Source organism: Chlorocebus sabaeus, chromosome X, assembly GCF_047675955.1.
Source record: "Chlorocebus sabaeus isolate Y175 chromosome X, mChlSab1.0.hap1, whole genome shotgun sequence".
NCBI classification, from domain to species: domain Eukaryota; kingdom Metazoa; phylum Chordata; class Mammalia; order Primates; family Cercopithecidae; genus Chlorocebus; species Chlorocebus sabaeus.
In genome coordinates, this window is record NC_132933.1 from 20589276 (window position 1) to 20601002 (window position 11727).

The 11727-nt window shown below is 42.6% G+C and overlaps 1 non-coding gene across 1 annotated transcript; it reads left to right on the forward strand.

The window, feature by feature from the left end:
- Window positions 1–772: 772 nt before the first annotated feature.
- LOC119621031 (U1 spliceosomal RNA) lies at window positions 773–934 on the forward strand. The gene has a single exon (XR_005237563.1). It is a non-coding gene; the product is annotated as a U1 spliceosomal RNA (small nuclear RNA).
- Window positions 935–11727: the final 10793 nt, after the last annotated feature.

Genomic DNA, 11727 nt, shown 5'->3' on the forward strand with positions numbered 1-11727 from the left:
AACCCATATGAATGCAAACTGGATTTGTAGCACAGGTAGAGGAAAAAATGGGGCCAAGGACAGGGGACACAGGATAGAGTTGGAGAAAGTCTGTTCTTTTTTCTATTGACTTTAGGAACAGGTGACTGTATGGTTACAGTGGCTGCCTAGATTTTAAACTCAAGCTTGTTTTACAGTTTCAACACAATTGGAAAATATTTGTTGAGTACTTACTATTTGCCAGACACTTAGTGATATGGTTTGGCTGTTCCCCCACCCAAATCTCATCCTGAATTGTAGTTCTCATAATCCCCACCTGCCATGGGAGGGACCTGGTGGGAGGTAACTGAATCATGGGGACAGTTACCTCCATGCTGTTCTCATGATAGTGAGTTCTCACGAGATCTGATGGTTTTATAAGGGGCTTTTCTCCCTTTTGCTTGGCACCTCTCTTCCTGCTGCCATGTGAAGAAGGGTATGCCTGCTTCCCCCTTTCCACCATGATTATAAGTTTCCTGAGGCCTTTCCAGTCATGCTGAACTGCAAGTCCATTAAATCTCTTTCCTTTACAAATTACCCAGTCTCGTGTATGTCTTTATTAGCAGCATGAGAATGGACTATACACTTAGCTATACTAAGGAGATACACTGGTGAACAAAACAGACACAACTCCCTTCCCTCATTGACTTTGTATTATACTGTTGTAGAGATTCTCTCAAACCTGATGATGGCTTTCCAATTCTGATCAAAACAGAAAATAATGTAATGAACTCTGGATTAAGAATCATCTGAGACACTTACCTGGCAGTGGAAATACCATGATCACAAAGGTGGTTTATCCATGGCCAGCCTTATCCATTGCACTCAGATGTGCTGACCCCTGCAATTTCCCAAAATGTGAAAAACTTGACTGCATCATTTGTGATAGTGGGACTTTTGTTCACACTTGCCCTGAGGAAAAAGAAAAAGAAAAAGGAAACAGACGAGCACATTCAACATTTCTCAGTGGTGTGGTAGATCTCTAGGGCTTTATCTCCTTGTCTCATTCAGAGTGTGCTTCTTCCAGGAAATAGGCATTTACATTATGAACACTTACTTTGATCTATTCTGCATGGTCTTTGATATCCTCTGTCATTTTGGAAAATAGCCCCAGAATCCAGACTTTCAGCTTTTGGGACAAGGTAAGCATAGCGAGTAGACAAAATTCCTTTCACCAAGAGGTGGAAGAAAGTGTAGTCTGTTTTACTACATATAGATGTAATGAGGTGGAAGAAAGTGTAGTCTGTCTTATTACATATAGATGTAATGCTGGGAGTATAATTTTCTAATAACAGTAAAAGAGAATGTTATAGAAGATATACAGCCTGCTAAAGAAGAATTATTTTATATAAAATGTAACTATGTCACAACGTGATTATATCTTTGTTCTTTTTTGTTTACCTGTTTTAGAGACAGGCTCACTGTGTTGCCCAGGCTGGAGTGCAATGGTGCAATCATGGTTCATTGTAGCCTTGAACTCCTGGGCTCAAGTGACCCTCCCACCCCGGCTTCATAAGTAGCTGGGATTACAGGTATGTGCCCCCATGCACAGATAATTTTTAATTTTTTATAGAGATGGAGTCTCACTATGTTGCCCAAGCTGGTATGGAACTCCTGGGCTCAAGTGATCCTCCTGCCTCAGTCTCCTAGAGTGTTGAGATTACAGGAATGAGCCACTGTGCCCAGTCTATCTTAGTTTTAAGACTGCTAAAGGGTGGGACTTTTCGGCAAGTACTTAACTAAGATGTCCCATATTTAGTCGAGATCTTTTCCCAGATTGGCTTAGAAAATATGAGTTTGTCCATTTGTCAGTTTTCTTTGGTGAGGGGTTGTGTCTGTGTGTGTGTGTGTAGGGGGGTATATTCAAGAATATAGACAGTTTTTTGTTCAGAGAACATGGCCTGAAGCTTATAACAATGCTTTATCAAACCCCCTGGCACTGGAATCCAATCACTGATTTTTATTAAACTTTGGAGCTTTTGAAATTCTCACTGAGCTGAGGTCAGAGCTGGTGAAGCGCTGCCCCACTGCATGCCCTGATAACAACAGCCTCTTGGTATATCATCTTAATGGCCAATGGAACCTCCTCCTCTTCCTCCCCACCATGACTGACATTTTCAGAAATGCCCCAAAATGGCACTAAACGATGTGCAAACACACTAGATGGATTGCTAATCTCTTTTCGAGGCTTTCTTAATGGTGCATTCATAGCTCCTTGGAGCAAACTCAATTTCTCTCTGTGCACTCTATTTTCACTTTTACAATTTTAGAAGAAATCATTTTGGCAAATATATTTTGTGATTTGGATGAGAGGTAATTTATACAATTGCTTTACCTAGTATGACAACAAGCAGCAACTCCAGTCACAGGAGGATGAATGGCTATTCATCAATCACAGCTGAGACACATAAATGGGTCTGCAGCCTTTTATGTGGCTGAAACCATGAACTTGGGGGCTACTTAAGGCAAATCTTGTTTCTTTGTGGGGAGGGCAGTGCATATAGAAACAAAAGTCAGCTCTTTGGATCTTCACCTTTATATTAATCACCAGATCTTAAGAGAGCCTCAAATGAGCCCAACAGAGAGGATACAACTTTAATGGTACAAATGACACAGTGCTAAGGGTGGGCACTGCCAGGTCATCCATGCCAGGGATGCACCTGTGGCCCCGATCCCTGAGGGTGATTGGGCAAATGAGTGATGCGAGATGATAATTTCTCTCAGTGGACCAGTCAGCACATCGCATATTTTTCCTGGGAGTGCCTGTTGTCACCCCCAATGAAATTCCCAAATCTGCCCAGAAGATGTTGCTTTACACCTCAGGCCCAGCAGAAATTTTAACATTTTTGAACACACATACACAAGTACACACAATCACACAGAAAACACAGCCTTGGATGGAGGAGCTCTTATCTATGCAGCTTCATGGGTTTCCTCTACACCAGTGGTTTACAACTATGGCAGCACATTAAAATTTCCTGGGAAGTTTTTAAAATTCTCAAATGTCTAGGCCCGCCACAGACCAATTGAATCACAATTGTTAGGGGTGGGACCCAGGAGCCAATATTTTTCTTGAGCTCACCATGTTATTCTGATGTGTGACCGAGTCTGTGAACCACTGCTTTAAGCAGTTAAGGCCGATAAAGGAAATGGGTCTCTAACTTTAGTGCATACTGGAATCAACTAGGGAGCTTGTTAAAATGCAGATTCAGTAGGTCTGGGCTTGGGGCCTGAGATTCTACATTTTTAACAAGCTCCTTAGGCAATTTTGAGGATGGTGGTCCATAGACCACATGTTGAGAACCCTGGCTAGAGAATTCTACTCTGGAGCTTGCATGTTTCCCAAGCCTCTTCTATTATTTAATTTCATAATGGTCCTCTCCTCTCAAACAGCTTCCTCTTCTGCCAGTGCATATGTGGGAGGGTATAGTCCCTGGGCGGATAATCAGTTCAGTAAATTCAGAACCTTCACCTTGTAGTATCCAGAAGAGTCAAGACAATACATCAAAGGGATGCGGAGGCATGGGGTTGGGTTTGGAGATGGACAGAGCAACAGGAAAGAGGAAAGGGACTAGTTTTAGTCTAGTAGGTACTGGAAGTGAAATTCAGATTTGGAGTTAGGAAGTCACTCTGGGCGGGGTGCGGTGGCTGATGCCTGTAATCCCAACACTGTGGGAGGCCAAGGTGAGAGGATTGCTTGAGGCTAGGAGTTTGAGACCAGCCTGGGCAACACAGTGAGACTCCATCTCTACAATTCTTTTTTTAAATTAGGTGGGCATGGTGGTGTGTGCCTGTAGTCCCAGCTACTTGGGAGGCTGAGGTGGGAGGATTGCTCGAGGCCAGGAGTTCAAAGCTGCAGTGAGCTATAATCACATCACTGCACTCCAGCCTGGGCAACAGAGAGACCCTGTTCCAAAAAAGAAGAAGAAAAGAAAGAAAGAAAATAAGGAGAAGGAGAGGACATAATTCCTGTCTTGGATAGTCAGAGTTGGGAAGATCAGTCCCTGCAGCACACCACCCAAAAGGTAGGATATACTCAACCTGGGCCTAGACAAAGACATCCTACCAAGGGTTCTGGAGGGTGCCTACATAGTTACCTCTTCTACCTATACAGCCCCCACCTGTACAGCATTGTTTTCTTGTCCAGTTTTTCTGTTTTTGCTGAACCCCAGGAAAACATTCTGAGTATTGCTGCTGCCAAGCAACTATAAGATAAAGGGAAAGGGATGAAGTGGGGAGGGACCGTAGCCATGAGAAAGAGATCTTAAGTGTATCTTGTAATTGCATATGCTCACTGGATAGTTATCCATTCTTCTGTGTATTTTACTGCCCATTCCACAGACTCAACTGATGTGGAATTAGAGTGCACAGCCCTTAATGCCAGGTAACAAGCAAAATGCTACATGGAAAGAGTATGGATTTTGCAGGTAGACCGGGCTCCCATCCCACCTCTGCCACTTAAAAATGGTGTGGCCTCCCCATGTCCCCCATCCAATAGTAACACCTCTGTTGAGTCTCTCTGTTGGGGGTGGGAGAGCATGAAATTAGAAAAGGCTTCAGAGAGGAGGTCGAAGAGTGGAGTAAGATTTCCATGGCACAGATAGGAGGAAAGAACTTCCTAGGAGGAGGCAAGGATATGCAAAAGACTGGAAAGGATGGTTCCTGTACTGTTAGAATTTGTTACTGGCATCAAACCAGGTGGCTGCCGTACAGTACTTTGTTGTTGTCTACCATATTTGTTTTCAACTTGTAGTTTGCATTTAGCTTGCTCTGACCAATCAGGAGATGGGTATGAGTTACTTTGTTATTTCTTTGCACTGGACTTTGCAGAATATTGGCAACCTAACAAGTGCAAACCCCCAAGTACAAATCTGGGTCCTTTCTACAACATCCAGCCCAGTGCTAACTGATCCCAGTGTTCTCAACACTACATTGCACCCAACTCTAACGTTTTCCCATATTTCTCACCTGGTAGCAGCAAGAGAGCCCATTACCTGTTAGAGAGGGACAGGATCAGTGAACACATGATCACTGATTATCGAGAAGGCTGCATTTGAACTGGATCCTGACAGGTGGGCAGAGATGGAGGGAAAGGACATTCCAGTAGGAGGCTGATTACTCTTAAATAGTGGTCTATAGCACAGACATTGCTGCTAGAGGGTCACGGATTCAAACTCTATTATGGCCATTTCCTAGTTCTACTCATGATCCCCTTCCTCAGTCCTCTCTCACCCCACATCCATTCTCCCAGTAATATAAACACTCTCCTAACTGCCCATGCTCAGTTAGATCTTTGCTTATCCTGTGTATCTGATCTTCAATGCCTGCACAATCCCCTTCCTGTAACCCACTTAGGGTACATGGTCAGAATAGTTAGACCATGACTTACTAGTTGTAAGATGTCGCTTAACTTCTACGAGCTTCAGTTTTCTTATTTGTAAAATGGGGATATTAAAAGCACTCCCTTAGCCAGGCATGGGGGCCTGCTCCTGCCATCCTAGCTACTCACAAGGCTGAGGTGGAAGGATTGCTTGAGCCCGGGAAGCAGAGGCTGCAGTGTGCTGAGATCATGCCACTGCACTCTAGCCTGGGCGACAGAGACCCTGCCTCAAAACAAACAAACAAAAAGCACTCCCTTACAGGACCGTTGTAGGAATTAAATAAAATACCTTGTGTAAAATTCTTAGCATCATGCCTGGAACACAGCAAAGTCTTAGGATGTTATTTAATATCTCCCTATACTGGAGCTGTTACTATCACCCACTCAAAGAATTATGCTAAGTGCTGGGAATACAGTGAACAAGAAAGACAAAGTACCAACCTCCACCACATGGAGCTTACACTCTAAAAGAGGGAGAGAGTCAATAATAAACAAGCCAGTAAATATACATGACATCAAGTGGTGACAAGTTCTAAAGAAAAATTCAAGCAGGGTTGGTGAATGGGGACTTTTAGGGGAGTGAGACATTGAGTGATCAGGGAAGACCTCACATAGGAAGTGTCTATTGAGCTGAGACCTGAAAACACAGGACAGTGAGAGTGAGTCATGGAGAGATTTGAAGAAAAGAGCTTTCCCAGTAGAGGGAAGAGCAAGTGCAAAGACCCCAAGGCAGGAGAGTTCTTAATGTGTTTAGAATAGCAAGGAAGGTTTATTTATTTAGTAAACGCAGGTGTTTGCTTAAAGGGATACATGATTGTCCACGTCTGTATGTTTATCTGAAAGTCCTAAATACTGAAAGTCATGGAGAAGAAGGTAATTGTGAAATCTGATGGTCCTTCCTGGGTCCTTGAATGCTGCTGCTCTCTTGTGCTGTGGACCTTTGGGTCACCCCTGCCTGTGCTATACATGTTTAGCTTAGAGTAGCCAGAGAAGGGAAGAAGCCTTCCTTTGATTCTCAGTATAAGGCTGAGAATAAGGTTCCAAATCCATGTACTGGATTTTTATGGATCAATGACTCATCCTGTTTTCATTCTTCCACTCAACAAGCATTTATGACTTACTTTCTTTAGGTATAACTATGCTAAATTCTGTGAAAGATACAAATAATTATAGGACAACAGGCCCAGCCATCTTGAAGTATTTTTAGAAACATTCGGGAAAAATCATAATTTGTAGAACTATACAATCTCAGTCATTAAGAACTAGAAGTGAGAAGACATACATATATGAACAGCTAAGAATATGGCAATTAGTGTTAATCACAGTCCTAGACAATGGTATAGAAATAGCACAACGTAGTGAATGATGGCATGTGAGATGAGTTGTGCAAATAAGGAAAACTATAGCAGTTGGTCAGAAGAGGCATCCTGGAAGTAGAGAGGCTCAGGTTGGGCATTAAAATCTATGCAGGGGCGACTGGTGGTTCCAAGATGGCCAAGCAGGAACAGCTCCAGCCTCCAGCTCTCAGCATGAGCGATGCAGAAGACGGGTGATTTCTGCATTTCCAACTGAGGTACCTGGTTAATCTCACTGCAGCTTGTCAGATAGTGGGTGCAGGACAGTGGGAGCAGCCCACTGAGCATGAGCTGAAGCTGGGTGAGGCATTGCCTCACCCAGGAAGTGCAAGGGGTCAGGGAATCCCATTCCCTAGCCAAGGGAAGTTGTGACAGACGATACCTGGAAAATTGGGTCACTCCCACCCTAATACTGCGCTTTTCCAGTGGTCTTAGCAAATGGCACACCAGGAGATAATATCCCGTGCCTGGCTCGGAAAGTCCCATGCCCACAGAACCTCACTCATTGCTAGCATAGCAGTCTGAGATCAAATTGCAAGGTGGCAGCGAGGCTGCAAAAGGGGCGCCCGCCATTGCTGAGGCTTGAGTAGGTAAACAAAGCAGCCTGGAAGCTCGAACTTCCAGGTGGAGCCCACTGCAGCTCAAGGAGGCCTGCCTGCCTCTGTAGAGTCCACCTCTGGGGGCAGGGCATAGCCAAACAAAAGACAGCAGAAACCTCTGCAGACTTAAATGTCCCTGTCTGACAGCTTTGAATAGAGTAGTGGTTCTCCAAGCATGGAGTTTGATATCTGAGAACGGACAGACTGCCACCTCAAGTGGGTCCCTGACACCCGAACAGCCTAACCAGGATGCACCCCCCAGTAGGGGCCGACTGACACCTCACACAGCCAGGTACCCCTCTGAGATGAAGCTTCCAGAGGAACGATCAGGCAGCAACATTTGCTGTTCAGCAATATTATCTGTTCTGCAGCCTCCACTGCTGATACCCAGGCAAACAGGGTCTGGAGTGGACCCCCAGCAAATGTCAGCAGACCTGCAGCTGAGAGTCTTGACTGTTAGAAGGAAAACTAACAAACAGAAAGGATGTCCACACCAAAACCCCATATGTATGTCACCATCATCAAAGACCAAAGGTAGATAAAACCACAAAGATGGTGAAAAAACAGAGCAGAAAAGCTGAAAATTCTAAAAATCAGAGCACCTCTCCTCCTCCAAAGGAACTCAGATCTTTGCCAGCAACGGAACAAAGCTGGATGGAGAATGACTTTCACGAGTTGAGAGAAGAAGGCTTCAGACGATCAAACCTCTCCAAGCTAAAGGAGGAAGTTTGAACCCATTGCAAAGAAGCTAAAAACCTTGAAAAAAGATTAGACAAATGGCTAACTAGAATAACCAGTGTAGAGAAGTCCTTAAATGACCTGATGGAGCTGAAAATCGTGGCACAAGAACTACGTGACGAATGCATAAGCTTCAGTAACCAATTCAATCAACTGGAAGAAAGGGTATTAGTGATTGAAGATCAAATGAATGAAATGAAGCGAGAAGAGAAGTTTAGAGTAGAAAGAGTAAAAAGAAATTAACAAAGGCTCCAAGAAATACGGGACTATGTGAAAAGACCAAATCTACGTCTGATTGGTGTACCTGAAAGTGACGGGGAGAATGGAACCAAGTTGGAAAACACTCTACAGGATATTATACAGGAGAACTTCCCCAACCTAGCAAGGCAGGCCAACATTCAAATTCAAGAAATACAGAGAATGCCACAAAGATACTCCTCGAGAAGAGCAATTCCAAGACACACAACTGTCAGATTCACCAAAGTTGAAATGAAGGAAAAAATGTTAAGGACAGCCAGAGAGAAAGGTCGGGTTACTCACAAAGGGAAGTCCATCAGACTAACAGCGGATCTCTCAGTAGAAACTCTCCAAGTCAGAAGAGAGTGGGGGCCAATATTCAACATTCTTAAAGAAAAGAAATTTCAACTCATAATTTCATATCCAGCCAAGCTAAGCTTCATAAGTGAAGGAAAAATAAAATCCTTTACAGACAAGCAAATGCTGAGAGAGTTTGTCACCACCAGGCCTGCCCTACAAGAGCTCCTGAAGGAAGCACTCACATGGAAAGGAACAACAGGTACCAGCCACTGCAAAAGCATGTCAAATTGTAAAGACCATCGACGCTAGGAAGAAACTGCATCAACTAATGGGTACAATAACCAGCTAACATCATAATGACAGGATCAAATTCACACCTAACAATATTAAATGTAATGGGCTAAAATGTAAATGGGCTAAATGCTCCAATTAAAAGACGCAGACTTGCAAATTGGATAGAATCAAGACCCATCAGTGTGCTGTATTCAGGAGACCCATCTCACGTGCAGAGACACACATAGGCTCAAAATAAAGGGATGGAGGAAGATCTACCAAGCAAATGGAAATCAAAAACAGGCAGGCATTGCAATCCTAGTTTCTGATAAAACAGACTGTAAACCAACAAAGATCAAAAGAGACAAAGAAGGCCACTACATAATGGTAAAGGGATCAATTCAACAAGAAGAGCTAACTATCCTAAATATATTTGCACCCAATACAGGGGCACCCAGATTCATAAAGCAAGTCCTTAGAGACCTACAAAGAGACTTAGACTCCCACATAGTAATAATGGGAGATTTTTAACACCCCACTGTCAACATTAGACAGATCAACGAGTCAGAAAGTTAACCAGGATATCCAGGAATTGAACTCAACTCTGCACCAAGCAGACCTAATAGACATGTACAGAACTCTCCACCCCAAATCAACAGAATATACATTCTTCTCAGCACCACATTGCACTTATTCCAAAATTGACTACATAGTTGGAAGTAAAGCACTCTTCAGCAAATGTAAAAGAACAAACACTATAACAAACTGTCTTTCAGATCACAGTGCAATCAAACTAGAACTCAGATTTAAGAAACTCACTGAAAACCACTCAACTACACGGAAACTGAACAACCAGCTTCTGAATGACTACTGAGTATATAACAAAATGAAGGCAGAAATAAAGATGTTCTTTGAAACCAATGAGAACAAAGACACAACATACCAGAATCTCTGGGACACATTTAAGCAGTGTGTAGAGGGAAATTTATAGCACTAAATGCCCACAATAGAAAGCAGAAGAGATCTAAAATTGACACCCTAACATCACAATTAAAAGAACTAGAGAAGCAAGAGCAAACACATTCAAAAGCTAAGAGAAGGCAAGAAATAACTAAGATCAGAGCAGAACTGAAGGAGATAGACACACAAAAAACCCTTCAAAAAATCAATGAATCCAGGGGCTCGTTTTCTGAAAAGATCAACAAAATTGATAGATCGCTAACAAAACTAATAAAGAAGAAAAAAGAGAAGAATCAAATAGACGCAATAAAAAATGATAAAGGGGATATCACCACCGATCCCACAGAAATACAAACTACCATCAGAGAATATTATAAACACCTCTACACAAATAAACTAGAAAATCTAGAAGAAATGGATAAATTCCTGGACACATACACCCTCCCAAGACTAAACCAGGAAGAAGTTGAATCCCTGAATAGACCAATAGCAGGCTCTGAAATTAAGGCAATAATGAATAGCCTATCAATCAAAAAAAGTCCAGGACCAGATGGATTCACAGCCAAATTCTACCAGAGGTACAAGGAGGAGCTGGTACCATTCCTTCTGAAACTATTCCAATCAATAGAAAAAGAGGGAATCCCCCCTAACTCATTTTGTGAGGCCAGCATCATACTGATACCAAAGCCTGGCAGAGACACAACAAAAAAAGAGAATTTTAGACCAATATCCCTGATGAACATCGATGCAAAAATCCTCGATAAAAATACTGGCAAACTGAATCCAGCAGCACATCAAAAAGCTTATCCACCATGATCAAGTGGACTTCATCATTGGGATGCAAGGCTGGTTCAACATATGCAAATCAATAAACGTAATCCAGCATATAAACAGAACCAAAAACAAAACCACATGATTATCACAATAGATACAGAAAAGGCCTTTGACAAAATTCAACAGCCCTTCATGCTAAAAACTCTCAATAAATTAGGTATTGATGGGACGTATCTCAAAATAATAAGGGCTATTTATGACAAACCCACAGCCAATATCATACTGAACGGGCAAAAACTGAAAGCATCCCCTTTGAAAACTGGCACAAGACAGGGATGCCCTCTCTCACCACTCCTATTCAACATAGTGTTGGAAGTTCTGGCCAGAGCAATCAGGCAGGAGAAAGAAATAAAGGGTATTCAATTAGGAAAAGAGGAAGTCAAATTGTCCCTGTTTGCAGATGATATGATTGTATATTTAGAAAACCCCATCATCTCAGCCCAAAATCTCCTTAAGCTGATAAGCAACTTCAGCAAGGTCTCAGGATACAAAATCAATGTGCAGAAATCATAAGCATTCTTATACACCAATAATAGACAGAGAGCCAAATCATGAGTGAACTCCTATTCACAATTGCTACAAAGAGAATAAAATACCTAGGAATCCAACTTACAAGGGATGTGAAGGACCTCTTCAAGGAGAACTACAAACCACTGCTCAACGAAATAAAAGAGGACACAAACAAATGGAAGAACATGCCATGCTCACGGATAGGAAGAATCAATCTCATGAAAATGGCCATACTGCCCAAGGTAATTTATGATTCAATGCCATCCCCATCAAGCTACCAATGACTTTCTTCACAGCATTGGAAAAAACTACTTTAAAGTTCATATGGAACCAAAAAGACCCCGCATTGCCAAGTCAATCCTAAGCCAAAAGAACAAAGCTGGCAGCATCTCACTACCTGACTTCAAACTATACTACAAGGCTACAGTAACCAAAACAGCATGGTACTGGTACCAAAACAGAGATATAGACCAATGGAACAGAACAGAGCCCTCAGAAATAATACCACACATCTACCACCATC